Source organism: Vulpes vulpes, chromosome 8, assembly GCF_048418805.1.
Source record: "Vulpes vulpes isolate BD-2025 chromosome 8, VulVul3, whole genome shotgun sequence".
Lineage (NCBI taxonomy): Eukaryota > Metazoa > Chordata > Mammalia > Carnivora > Canidae > Vulpes > Vulpes vulpes.
In genome coordinates this window covers 46,596,037-46,610,365 of record NC_132787.1, presented here as the reverse complement: position 1 = coordinate 46,610,365, position 14,329 = coordinate 46,596,037, and positions in this window count along the sequence as shown.

Sequence of the window (14,329 nt, the reverse complement as noted above, 5' to 3'; positions counted from 1 at the left end):
AAGTGGAATAAGCAGACCTGGATGGTGTCTCCAGCTGCAGTGGAGTGGTATTCTGGGTACCTCCTGGCTTAGAACACTGTTACGTTCTCAGTGCCCGAGGAACGCAGCTAGTTGAAAGCTGGCTTGTAGGCATGCTTCCTTGTGCGAACTGACGTCAGGGCAGGATCCTCCCGCATCCTGACTGCCCGTAGACGTAGGTCCCAGCATCCTTATGTTAGGTGCCGAAGCGGTTCTGTGAAAACCTTGTGGAAGTGCCAGGATTCTCCTCAAGTGTATCTGAAAATACAGACATTGCAAACGTCCTTGATCAATGAGAGTGTAGCTCGGTCCTAGCTCCCATCAAAGTGTCTAGCAGACATCTGCCTGCAAAGCATACACACTTCCGAGAGTTGAGCTTATGGACTGTCCCTCCCACATCCTGCCTGCAGGTACACCGCGCTCCTAACAGGCCTAGCCCTGATGGTTGCCTGAAGTGTTGTGAGAGCTAAGTGGAAAGTCCCGGCCAACAAGACTAGTGCATCCGAGCTCAATCCAGCGATTTCCTAGTTTTTCCCGTGCGAACCAGGTGCTACATCCTAAGTGCCATACGAGAGAAGCTAGCTGAACGCCTTGTCCAAAAGCAACTTACTTCGGAGAGTTGAGCTCACCCTCAGTCCCTCACAGTTGCACACTGCCTGCAGAAAGAGTTTCCAACATCTGCACCACAGCCGTTTGTCAGAGGCTTGTGAGACGCAAGTGGAATAAGCAGACCTGGATGGTGTCTCCAGCTGCAGTGGAGTGGTATTCTGGGTACCTCCTGGCTTAGAGTACTGCTACGTTCTCAGTGCCCTAAGAACGCAGCTGGTTGAAAGCTGGCTTGCAGGCATGCTTCCTTCTACGAGCTGAGGTCAGGGCAGGACCCTCCCGCATCCTGACTGCCTGTAGACATAGTACCCAGCATCCTAATGTTATTCGCCCTAGGAGGTTTTGTGCATAGCATGTGGAAGTGACAGGATTCTCCTCAAGTGTATCTGAAAATACAGACATTGCAAACGTCCTTGTTCAATGAGAGTGTAGCTAGGTCCTAGCTCCCATCAAAGTGTCTAGCAGACATCTGCCTGCAAAGCATACACACTTCCGAGAGTTGAGCTTATGGACTGTCCCTCCCACATCCTGCCTGCAGGTACACCGCGCTCCTAACAGGCCTAGCCCTGATTGTTGCCTGAAGTGTTGTGAGAGCTAAGTGGAAAGTCCCGGCCAACAAGACTAGTGCATCCGAGCTCAATCCAGCGATTTCCTAGTTTTTCCCGTGCGAACCAGGTGCTACATCCTAAGTGCCATACGAGAGAAGCTAGCTGAACGCCTTGTCCAAAAGCAACTTACTTCGGAGAGTTGAGCTCACCCTCAGTCCCTCACAGTTGCACACTGCCTGCAGAAAGAGTTTCCAACATCTGCACCACAGCCGTTTGTCAGAGGCTTGTGAGACGCAAGTGGAATAAGCAGACCTGGATGGTGTCTCCAGCTGCAGTGGAGTGGTATTCTGGGTACCTCCTGGCTTAGAGTACTGCTACGTTCTCAGTGCCCTAAGAACGCAGCTGGTTGAAAGCTGGCTTTCAGGCATGCTTCCTTCTACGAGCTGAGGTCAGGGCAGGACCCTCCCGCATCCTGACTGCCCGTAGACATAGTACCCAGCATCCTAATGTTATTCGCCCTAGGAGGTTTTGTGCATAGCATGTGGAAGTGACAGGATTCGCCTCAAGTGTATCTGAAAATACAGACATTGCAAACGTCCTTGTTCAATGAGAGTGTAGCTAGGTCCTAGCTCCCATCAAAGTGTCTAGCAGTCATCTGCCTGCAAAGCATACACACTTCCGAGAGTTGAGCTTATGGACTGTCCCTCCCACATCCTGCCTGCAGGTACACCGCGCTCCTAACAGGCCTAGCCCTGATGGTTGCCTGAAGTGTTGTGAGAGCTAAGTGGAAAGTCCCGGCCAACAAGACTAGTGCATCCGAGCTCAATCCAGCGATTTCCTAGTTTTTCCCATGCGAACCAGGTGCTACATCCTAAGTGCCATACGAGAGAAGCTAGCTGAACGCCTTGTCCAAAAGCAACTTACTTCGGAGAGTTGAGCTCACCCTCAGTCCCTCACAGTTGCACACTGCCTGCAGAAAGAGTTTCCAACATCTGCACCACAGCCGTTTGTCAGAGGCTTGTGAGACGCAAGTGGAATAAGCAGACCTGGATGGTGTCTCCAGCTGCAGTGGAGTGGTATTCTGGGTACCTCCTGGCTTAGAGTACTGCTACGTTCTCAGTGCCCTAAGAACGCAGCTGGTTGAAAGCTGGCTTGTAGGCATGCTTCCTTCTACGAGCTGAGGTCAGGGCAGGACCCTCCCGCATCCTGACTGCCCGTAGACATAGTACCCAGCGTCCTAATGTTATTCGCCCTAGGAGTTTTTGTGCATAGCATGTGGAAGTGACAGGATTCTCCTCAAGTGTATCTGAAAATACAGACATTGCAAACGTCCTTGTTCAATGAGAGTGTAGCTAGGTCCTAGCTCCCATCAAAGTGTCTAGCAGACATCTGCCTGCAAAGCATACACACTTCCGAGAGTTGAGCTTATGGACTGTCCCTCCCACATCCTGCCTGCAGGTACACCGCGCTCCTAACAGGCCTAGCCCTGATGGTTGCCTGAAGTGTTGTGAGAGCTAAGTGGAAAGTCCCGGCCAACAAGACTAGTGCATCCGAGCTCAATCCAGCGATTTCCTAGTTTTTCCCATGCGAACCAGGTGCTACATCCTAAGTGCCATACGAGAGAAGCTAGCTGAACGCCTTGTCCAAAAGCAACTTACTTCGGAGAGTTGAGCTCACCCTCAGTCCCTCGCAGTTGCACACTGCCTGTAGAAAGAGTTTCCAACATCTGCACCACAGCCGTTTGTCAGAGGCTTGTGAGACGCAAGTGGAATAAGCAGACCTGGATGGTGTCTCCAGCTGCAGTGGAGTGGTATTCTGGGTACCTCCTGGCTTAGAACACTGTTACGTTCTCAGTGCCCGAGGAACGCAGCTAGTTGAAAGCTGGCTTGTAGGCGTGCTTCCTTGTGCGAACTGACGTCAGGGCAGGATCCTCCCGCATCCTGACTGCCCGTAGACGTAGGTCCCAGCATCCTTATGTTAGGTGCCGAAGCGGTTCTGTGAAAACCTTGTGGAAGTGCCAGGATTCTCCTCAAGTGTATCTGAAAATACAGACATTGCAAACGTCCTTGTTCAATGAGAGTGTAGCTCGGTCCTAGCTCCCATCAAAGTGTCTAGCAGACATCTGCCTGCAAAGCATACACACTTCCGAGAGTTGAGCTTATGGACTGTCCCTCCCACATCCTGCCTGCAGGTACACCGCGCTCCTAACAGGCCTAGCCCTGATGGTTGCCTGAAGTGTTGTGAGAGCTAAGTGGAAAGTCCCGGCCAACAAGACTAGTGCATCCGAGCTCAATCCAGCGATTTCCTAGTTTTTCCCGTGCGAACCAGGTGCTACATCCTAAGTGCCATACGAGAGAAGCTAGCTGAACGCCTTGTCCAAAAGCAACTTACTTCGGAGAGTTGAGCTCACCCTCAGTCCCTCACAGTTGCACACTGCCTGCAGAAAGAGTTTCCAACATCTGCACCACAGCCGTTTGTCAGAGGCTTGTGAGACGCAAGTGGAATAAGCAGACCTGGATGGTGTCTCCACCTGCAGTGGAGTGGTATTCTGGGTACCTCCTGGCTTAGAGTACTGCTACGTTCTCAGTGCCCTAAGAACGCAGCTGGTTGAAAGCTGGCTTGTAGGCATGCTTCCTTCTACGAGCTGAGGTCAGGGCAGGACCCTCCCGCATCCTGACTGCCCGTAGACATAGTACCCAGCATCCTAATGTTATTCGCCCTAGGAGTTTTTGTGCATAGCATGTGGAAGTGACAGGATTCTCCTCAAGTGTATCTGAAAATACAGACATTGCAAACGTCCTTGTTCAATGAGAGTGTAGCTAGGTCCTAGCTCCCATCAAAGTGTCTAGCAGTCATCTGCCTGCAAAGCATACACACTTCCGAGAGTTGAGCTTATGGACTGTCCCTCCCACATCCTGCCTGCAGGTACACCGCGCTCCTAACAGGCCTAGCCCTGATGGTTGCCTGAAGTGTTGTGAGAGCTAAGTGGAAAGTCCCGGCCAACAAGACTAGTGCATCCGAGCTCAATCCAGCGATTTCCTAGTTTTTCCCGTGCGAACCAGGTGCTACATCCTAAGTGCCATACGAGAGAAGCTAGCTGAACGCCTTGTCCAAAAGCAACTTACTTCGGAGAGTTGAGCTCACCCTCAGTCCCTCACAGTTGCACACTGCCTGCAGAAAGAGTTTCCAACATCTGCACCACAGCCGTTTGTCAGAGGCTTGTGAGACGCAAGTGGAATAAGCAGACCTGGATGGTGTCTCCAGCTGCAGTGGAGTGGTATTCTGGTTACCTCCTGGCTTAGAGTACTGCTACGTTCTCAGTGCCCTAAGAACGCAGCTGGTTGAAAGCTGGCTTGTAGGCGTGCTTCCTTGTGCGAACTTACGTCAGGGCAGGATCCTCCCGCATCCTGACTGCCCGTAGACGTAGGTCCCAGCATCCTTATGTTAGGTGCCGAAGAGGTTCTGTGAAAACCTTGTGGAAGTGCCAGGATTCTCCTCAAGTGTATCTGAAAATACAGACATTGCAAACGTCCTTGTTCAATGAGAGTGTAGCTCGGTCCTAGCTCCCATCAAAGTGTCTAGCAGACATCTGCCTGCAAAGCATACACACTTCCGAGAGTTGAGCTTATGGACTGTCCCTCCCACATCCTGCCTGCAGGTACACCGCGCTCCTAACAGGCCTCGCCCTGATGGTTGCCTGAAGTGTTGTGAGAGCTAAGTGGAAAGTCCCGGCCAACAAGACTAGTGCATCCGAGCTCAATCCAGCGATTTCCTAGTTTTTCCCGTGCGAACCAGGTGCTACATCCTAAGTGCCATACGAGAGAAACTAGCTGAACGCCTTGTCCAAAAGCAACTTACTTCGGAGAGTTGAGCTCACCCTCAGTCCCTCACAGTTGCACACTGCCTGCAGAAAGAGTTTCCAACATCTGCACCACAGCCGTTTGTCAGAGGCTTGTGAGACGCAAGTGGAATAAGCAGACCTGGATGGTGTCTCCAGCTGCAGTGGAGTGGTATTCTGGGTACCTCCTGGCTTAGAGTACCGCTACGTTCTCACTGCCCTAAGAACGCAGCTGGTTGAAAGCTGGCTTGTAGGCGTGCTTCCTTGTGCGAACTGACGTCAGGGCAGGATCCTCCCGCATCCTGACTGCCCGTAGACGTAGGTCCCAGCATACTTATGTTAGGTGCCGAAGCGGTTCTGTGAAAACCTTGTGGAAGTGCCAGGATTCTCCTCAAGTGTATCTGAAAATACAGACATTGCAAACGTCCTTGTTCAATGAGAGTGTAGCTCGGTCCTAGCTCCCATCAAAGTGTCTAGCAGACATCTGCCTGCAAAGCATACACACTTCCGAGAGTTGAGCTTATGGACTGTCCCTCCCACATCCTGCCTGCAGGTACACCGCGCTCCTAACAGGCCTAGCCCTGATGGTTGCCTGAAGTGTTGTGAGAGCTAAGTGGAAAGTCCCGGCCAACAAGACTAGTGCATCCGAGCTCAATCCAGCGATTTCCTAGTTTTTCCCATGCGAACCAGGTGCTACATCCTAAGTGCCATACGAGAGAAGCTAGCTGAACGCCTTGTCCAAAAGCAACTTACTTCGGAGAGTTGAGCTCACCCTCAGTCCCTCGCAGTTGCACACTGCCTGTAGAAAGAGTTTCCAACATCTGCACCACAGCCGTTTGTCAGAGGCTTGTGAGACGCAAGTGGAATAAGCAGACCTGGATGGTGTCTCCAGCTGCAGTGGAGTGGTATTCTGGGTACCTCCTGGCTTAGAACACTGTTACGATCTCAGTGCCCGAGGAACGCAGCTAGTTGAAAGCTGGCTTGTAGGCGTGCTTCCTTGTGCGAACTGACGTCAGGGCAGGATCCTCCCGCATCCTGACTGCCCGTAGACGTAGGTCCCAGCATCCTTATGTTAGGTGCCGAAGCGGTTCTGTGAAAACCTTGTGGAAGTGCCAGGATTCTCCTCAAGTGTATCTGAAAATACAGACATTGCAAACGTCCTTGTTCAATGAGAGTGTAGCTCGGTCCTAGCTCCCATCAAAGTGTCTAGCAGACATCTGCCTGCAAAGCATACACACTTCCGAGAGTTGAGCTTATGGACTGTCCCTCCCACATCCTGCCTGCAGGTACACCGCGCTCCTAACAGGCCTAGCCCTGATGGTTGCCTGAAGTGTTGTGAGAGCTAAGTGGAAAGTCCCGGCCAACAAGACTAGTGCATCCGAGCTCAATCCAGCGATTTCCTAGTTTTTCCCATGCGAACCAGGTGCTACATCCTAAGTGCCATACGAGAGAAGCTAGCTGAACGCCTTGTCCAAAAGCAACTGACTTCGGAGAGTTGAGCTCACCCTCAGTCCCTCACAGTTGCACACTGCCTGCAGAAAGAGTTTCCAACATCTGCACCACAGCCGTTTGTCAGAGGCTTGTGAGACGCAAGTGGAATAAGCAGACCTGGATGGTGTCTCCAGCTGCAGTGGAGTGGTATTCTGGGTACCTCCTGGCTTAGAGTACTGCTACGTTCTCAGTGCCCTAAGAACGCAGCTGGTTGAAAGCTGGCTTGTAGGCATGCTTCCTTCTACGAGCTGAGGTCAGGGCAGGACCCTCCCGCATCCTGACTGCCCGTAGACATAGTACCCAGCATCCTAATGTTATTCGCCCTAGGAGGTTTTGTGCATAGCATGTGGAAGTGACAGGATTCTCCTCAAGTGTATCTGAAAATACAGACATTGCAAACGTCCTTGTTCAATGAGAGTGTAGCTCGGTCCTAGCTCCCATCAAAGTGTCTAGCAGACATCTGCCTGCAAAGCATACACACTTCCGAGAGTTGAGCTTATGGACTGTCCCTCCCACATCCTGCCTGCAGGTACACCGCGCTCCTAACAGGCCTAGCCCTGATGGTTGCCTGAAGTGTTGTGAGAGCTAAGTGGAAAGTCCCGGCCAACAAGACTAGTGCATCCGAGCTCAATCCAGCGATTTCCTAGTTTTTCCCGTGCGAACCAGGTGCTACATCCTAAGTGCCATACGAGAGAAGCTAGCTGAACGCCTTGTCCAAAAGCAACTTACTTCGGAGAGTTGAGCTCACCCTCAGTCCCTCACAGTTGCACACTGCCTGCAGAAAGAGTTTCCAACATCTGCACCACAGCCGTTTGTCAGAGGCTTGTGAGACGCAAGTGGAATAAGCAGACCTGGATGGTGTCTCCACCTGCAGTGGAGTGGTATTCTGGGTACCTCCTGGCTTAGAGTACTGCTACGTTCTCAGTGCCCTAAGAACGCAGCTGGTTGAAAGCTGGCTTGTAGGCATGCTTCCTTCTACGAGCTGAGGTCAGGGCAGGACCCTCCCGCATCCTGACTGCCCGGAGACATAGTACCCAGCATCCTAATGTTATTCGCCCTAGGAGTTTTTGTGCATAGCATGTGGAAGTGACAGGATTCTCCTCAAGTGTATCTGAAAATACAGACATTGCAAACGTCCTTGTTCAATGAGAGTGTAGCTAGGTCCTAGCTCCCATCAAAGTGTCTAGCAGTCATCTGCCTGCAAAGCATACACACTTCCGAGAGTTGAGCTTATGGACTGTCCCTCCCACATCCTGCCTGCAGGTACACCGCGCTCCTAACAGGCCTAGCCCTGATGGTTGCCTGAAGTGTTGTGAGAGCTAAGTGGAAAGTCCCGGCCAACAAGACTAGTGCATCCGAGCTCAATCCAGCGATTTCCTAGTTTTTCCCGTGCGAACCAGGTGCTACATCCTAAGTGCCATACGAGAGAAGCTAGCTGAACGCCTTGTCCAAAAGCAACTTACTTCGGAGAGTTGAGCTCACCCTCAGTCCCTCACAGTTGCACACTGCCTGCAGAAAGAGTTTCCAACATCTGCACCACAGCCGTTTGTCAGAGGCTTGTGAGACGCAAGTGGAATAAGCAGACCTGGATGGTGTCTCCAGCTGCAGTGGAGTGGTATTCTGGTTACCTCCTGGCTTAGAGTACTGCTACGTTCTCAGTGCCCTAAGAACGCAGCTGGTTGAAAGCTGGCTTGTAGGCGTGCTTCCTTGTGCGAACTGACGTCAGGGCAGGATCCTCCCGCATCCTGACTGCCCGTAGACGTAGGTCCCAGCATCCTTATGTTAGGTGCCGAAGAGGTTCTGTGAAAACCTTGTGGAAGTGCCAGGATTCTCCTCAAGTGTATCTGAAAATACAGACATTGCAAACGTCCTTGTTCAATGAGAGTGTAGCTCGGTCCTAGCTCCCATCAAAGTGTCTAGCAGACATCTGCCTGCAAAGCATACACACTTCCGAGAGTTGAGCTTATGGACTGTCCCTCCCACATCCTGCCTGCAGGTACACCGCGCTCCTAACAGGCCTCGCCCTGATGGTTGCCTGAAGTGTTGTGAGAGCTAAGTGGAAAGTCCCGGCCAACAAGACTAGTGCATCCGAGCTCAATCCAGCGATTTCCTAGTTTTTCCCGTGCGAACCAGGTGCTACATCCTAAGTGCCATACGAGAGAAACTAGCTGAACGCCTTGTCCAAAAGCAACTTACTTCGGAGAGTTGAGCTCACCCTCAGTCCCTCACAGTTGCACACTGCCTGCAGAAAGAGTTTCCAACATCTGCACCACAGCCGTTTGTCAGAGGCTTGTGAGACGCAAGTGGAATAAGCAGACCTGGATGGTGTCTCCAGCTGCAGTGGAGTGGTATTCTGGGTACCTCCTGGCTTAGAGTACCGCTACGTTCTCACTGCCCTAAGAACGCAGCTGGTTGAAAGCTGGCTTGTAGGCGTGCTTCCTTGTGCGAACTGACGTCAGGGCAGGATCCTCCCGCATCCTGACTGCCCGTAGACGTAGGTCCCAGCATCCTTATGTTAGGTGCCGAAGAGGTTCTGTGAAAACCTTGTGGAAGTGCCAGGATTCTCCTCAAGTGTATCTGATCTCAATACAGACAATGCAAACGTCCTTGTTCAATGAGAGTGTAGCTCGGTCCTAGCTCCCATCAAAGTGTCTAGCAGACATCTGCCTGCAAAGCATACACACTTCCGAGAGTTGAGCTTATGGACTGTCCCTCCCACATCCTGCCTGCAGGTACACCGCGCTCCTAACAGGCCTAGCCCTGATGGTTGCCTGAAGTGTTGTGAGAGCTAAGTGGAAAGTCCCGGCCAACAAGACTAGTGCATCCGAGCTCAATCCAGCGATTTCCTAGTTTTTCCCGTGCCAACCAGGTGCTACATCCTAAGTGCCATACGAGAGAAGCTAGCTGAACGCCTTGTCCAAAAGCAACTTACTTCGGAGAGTTGAGCTCACCCTCAGTCCCTCACAGTTGCACACTGCCTGCAGAAAGAGTTTCCAACATCTGCACCACAGCCGTTTGTCACAGGCTTGTGAGACGCAAGTGGAATAAGCAGACCTGGATGGTGTCTCCAGCTGCAGTGGAGTGGTATTCTGGGTACCTCCTGGCTTAGAGTACTGCTACGTTCTCAGTGCCCTAAGAACGCAGCTGGTTGAAAGCTGGCTTGTAGGCATGCTTCCTTCTACGAGCTGAGGTCAGGGCAGGACCCTCCCGCATCCTGACTGCCCGTAGACATAGTACCCAGCATCCTAATGTTATTCGCCCTAGGAGGTTTTGTGCATAGCATGTGGAAGTGACAGGATTCTCCTCAAGTGTATCTGAAAATACAGACATTGCAAACCTCCTTGTTCAATGAGAGTGCAGCTAGGTCCTAGCTCCCATCAAAGTGTCTAGCAGACATCTGCCTGCAAAGCATACACACTTCCGAGAGTTGAGCTTATGGACTATCCCTCCCACATCCTGCCTTCAAGTACATGGCACTCCAAACAGGCCTATTCCCGATGCGTCTCTGAAGTGTTGTGAGAGCTAAGTGGAAAGTCCCGGCCCACAAGACTAGTGCATCCAAGCTGAATCCAGCGATTTCCTAGTTTTTCCCGTGCGAACCAGGTGCTACATCCTAAGTGCCATACGAGAGAAGCTAGCTGAACGCCTTGTCCAAAGCAACTTACTTCGGAGAGTTGAGCTCACCCTCAGTCCCTCACAGTTGCCCACTGCCTGCAGAAAGAGTTTCCAACATCTGCACCACAGCCGTTTGTCAGAGGCTTCTGAGACGCAAGTGGAATAAGCAGACCTGGATGGTGTCTCCAGCTGCAGTGGAGTGGTATTCTGGGTACCTCCTGGCTTAGAACACTGTTACGTTCTCAGTGCCCGAGGAACGCAGCTAGTTGAAAGCTGGCTTGTAGGCGTGCTTCCTTGTGCGAACTGACGTCAGGGCAGGATCCTCCCGCATCCTGACTGCCCGTAGACGTAGGTCCCAGCATCCTTATGTTAGGTGCCGAAGCGGTTCTGTGAAAACCTTGTGGAAGTGCCAGGATTCTCCTCAAGTGTATCTGAAAATACAGACATTGCAAACGTCCTTGTTCAATGAGAGTGTAGCTCGGTCCTAGCTCCCATCAAAGTATCTAGCAGACATCTGCCTGCAAAGCATACACACTTCCGAGAGTTGAGCTTATGGACTGTCCCTCCCACATCCTGCCTGCAGGTACACCGCGCTCCTAACAGGCCTAGCCCTGATGGTTGCCTGAAGTGTTGTGAGAGCTAAGTGGAAAGTCCCGGCCAACAAGACTAGTGCATCCGAGCTCAATCCAGCGATTTCCTAGTTTTTCCCGTGCGAACCAGGTGCTACATCCTAAGTGCCATACGAGAGAAGCTAGCTGAACGCCTTGTCCAAAAGCAACTTACTTCGGAGAGTTGAGCTCACCCTCAGTCCCTCACAGTTGCACACTGCCTGCAGAAAGAGTTTCCAACATCTGCACCACAGCCGTTTGTCAGAGGCTTGTGAGACGCAAGTGGAATAAGCAGACCTGGATGGTGTCTCCAGCTGCAGTGGAGTGGTATTCTGGGTACCTCCTGGCTTAGAGTACTGCTACGTTCTCAGTGCCCTAAGAACGCAGCTGGTTGAAAGCTGGCTTGTAGGCATGCTTCCTTCTACGAGCTGAGGTCAGGGCAGGACCCTCCCGCATCCTGACTGCCCGGAGACATAGTACCCAGCATCCTAATGTTATTCGCCCTAGGAGGTTTTGTGCATAGCATGTGGAAGTGACAGGATTCTCCTCAAGTGTATCTGAAAATACAGACATTGCAAACGTCCTTGTTCAATGAGAGTGTAGCTAGGTCCTAGCTCCCATCAAAGTGTCTAGCAGTCATCTGCCTGCAAAGCATACACACTTCCGAGAGTTGAGCTTATGGACTGTCCCTCCCACATCCTGCCTGCAGGTACACCGCGCTCCTAACAGGCCTAGCCCTGATGGTTGCCTGAAGTGTTGTGAGAGCTAAGTGGAAAGTCCCGGCCAACAAGACTAGTGCATCCGAGCTCAATCCAGCGATTTCCTAGTTTTTCCCGTGCGAACCAGGTGCTACATTCTAAGTGCCATACGAGAGAAGCTAGCTGAACGCCTTGTCCAAAAGCAACTGACTTCGGAGAGTTGAGCTCACCCTCAGTCCCTCGCAGTTGCACACTGCCTGTAGAAAGAGTTTCCAACATCTGCATCAGAGCCGTTTGTCAGAGGCTTGTGAGATGCAAGTGGAATAAGCAGACCTGGATGGTGTCTCCAGCTGCAGTGGAGTGGTATTCTGGGTACCTCCTGGCTTAGAACACTGTTAGGTTCTCAGTGCCCGAGGAACGCAGCTAGTTGAAAGCTGGCTTGTAGGCGTGCTTCCTTGTGCGAACTGACGTCAGGGCAGGATCCTCCCGCATCCTGACTGCCCGTAGACGTAGGTCCCAGCATCCTTATGTTAGGTGCCGAAGAGGTTCTGTGAAAACCTTGTGGAAGTGCCAGGATTCTCCTCAAGTGTATCTGAAAATACAGACATTGCAAACGTCCTTGTTCAATGAGAGTGTAGCTCGGTCCTAGCTCCCATCAAAGTGTCTAGCAGACATCTGCCTGCAAAGCATACACACTTCCGAGAGTTGAGCTTATGGACTGTCCCTCCCACATCCTGCCTGCAGGTACACCGCGCTCCTAACAGGCCTAGCCCTGATGGTTGCCTGAAGTGTTGTGAGAGCTAAGTGGAAAGTCCCGGCCAACAAGACTAGTGCATCCGAGCTCAATCCAGCGATTTCCTAGTTTTTCCCGTGCGAACCAGGTGCTACATCCTAAGTGCCATACGAGAGAAGCTAGCTGAACGCCTTGTCCAAAAGCAACTTACATCGGAGAGTTGAGCTCACCCTCAGTCCCTCACAGTTGCACACTGCCTGCAGAAAGAGTTTCCAACATCTGCACCACAGCCGTTTGTCACAGGCTTGTGAGACGCAAGTGGAATAAGCAGACCTGGATGGTGTCTCCAGCTGCAGTGGAGTGGTATTCTGGGTACCTCCTGGCTTAGAGTACTGCTACGTTCTCAGTGCCCTAAGAACGCAGCTGGTTGAAAGCTGGCTTGTAGGCATGCTTCCTTCTACGAGCTGAGGTCAGGGCAGGACCCTCCCGCATCCTGACTGCCCGTAGACATAGTACCCAGCATCCTAATGTTATTCGCCCTAGGAGGTTTTGTGCATAGCATGTGGAAGTGACAGGATTCTCCTCAAGTGTATCTGAAAATACAGACATTGCAAACCTCCTTGTTCAATGAGAGTGCAGCTAGGTCCTAGCTCCCATCAAAGTGTCTAGCAGACATCTGCCTGCAAAGCATACACACTTCCGAGAGTTGAGCTTATGGACTATCCCTCCCACATCCTGCCTTCAAGTACATGGCACTCCAAACAGGCCTATTCCCGATGCGTCTCTGAAGTGTTGTGAGAGCTAAGTGGAAAGTCCCGGCCCACAAGACTAGTGCATCCAAGCTGAATCCAGCGATTTCCTAGTTTTTCCCGTGCGAACCAGGTGCTACATCCTAAGTGCCATACGAGAGAAGCTAGCTGAACGCCTTGTCCAAAGCAACTTACTTCGGAGAGTTGAGCTCACCCTCAGTCCCTCACAGTTGCCCACTGCCTGCAGAAAGAGTTTCCAACATCTGCACCACAGCCGTTTGTCAGAGGCTTGTGAGACGCAAGTGGAATAAGCAGACCTGGATGGTGTCACCAGCTGCAGTGGGGTGGTATTCTGGGTACCTCCTGGCTTAGAGTACTTCTACGTTCTCAGTGCCCTAAGAACGCAGCTGGTTGAAATCTAGCTTGTAGGCATGCTTCCTTCTACGAGCTGAGGTCAGGGCAGGACCCTCCCGCATCCTGACTGCCCGTAGACATAGTACCCAGCATCCTAATGTTATTCGCCCTAGGAGGTTTTGTGCATAGCATGTGGAAGTGACAGGATTCTCCTCAAGTGTATCTGAAAATACAGACATTGCAAACGTCCTTGTTCAATGAGAGTGTAGCTCGGTCCTAGCTCCCATCAAAGTGTCTAGCAGACATCTGCCTGCAAAGCATACACACTTCCGAGAGTTGAGCTGATGGACTGTCCCTCCCACATCCTGCCTGCAAGTACACCGCGCTCCTAAGACGCCTAGCCCTGATGGTTGCCTGAAGTGTTGTGAGAGCTAAGTGGAAAGTCCCGGCCAACAAGACTAGTGCATCCGAGCTCAATCCAGCGATTTCCTAGTTTTTCCCGTGCGAACCAGGTGCTACATCCTAAGTGCCATAGGAGAGAAGCTAGGTGAACGCCTTGTCCAAAAGCAACTTACTTCGGAGAGTTGAGCTCACCCTCAGTCCCTCGCAGTTGCACACTGCCTGTAGAAAGAGTTTCCAACATCTGCATCAGAGCCGTTTGTCAGAGGCTTGTGAGATGCAAGTGGAATAAGCAGACCTGGATGGTGTCTCCAGCTGCAGTGGAGTGGTATTCTGGGTACCTCCTGGCTTAGAACACTGTTAGGTTCTCAGTGCCCGAGGAACGCAGCTAGTTGAAAGCTGGCTTGTAGGCGTGCTTCCTTGTGCGAACTGACGTCAGGGCAGGATCCTCCCGCATCCTGACTGCCCGTAGACGTAGGTCCCAGCATCCTTATGTTAGGTGCCGAAGAGGTTCTGTGAAAACCTTGTGGAAGTGCCAGGATTCTCCTCAAGTGTATCTGATCTCAATACAGACACTGCAAACGTCCTTGTTCAATGAGAGTGTAGCTCGGTCCTAGCTCCCATCAAAGTGTCTAGCAGACATCTGCCTGCCAAGCATACACACTTCCGAGA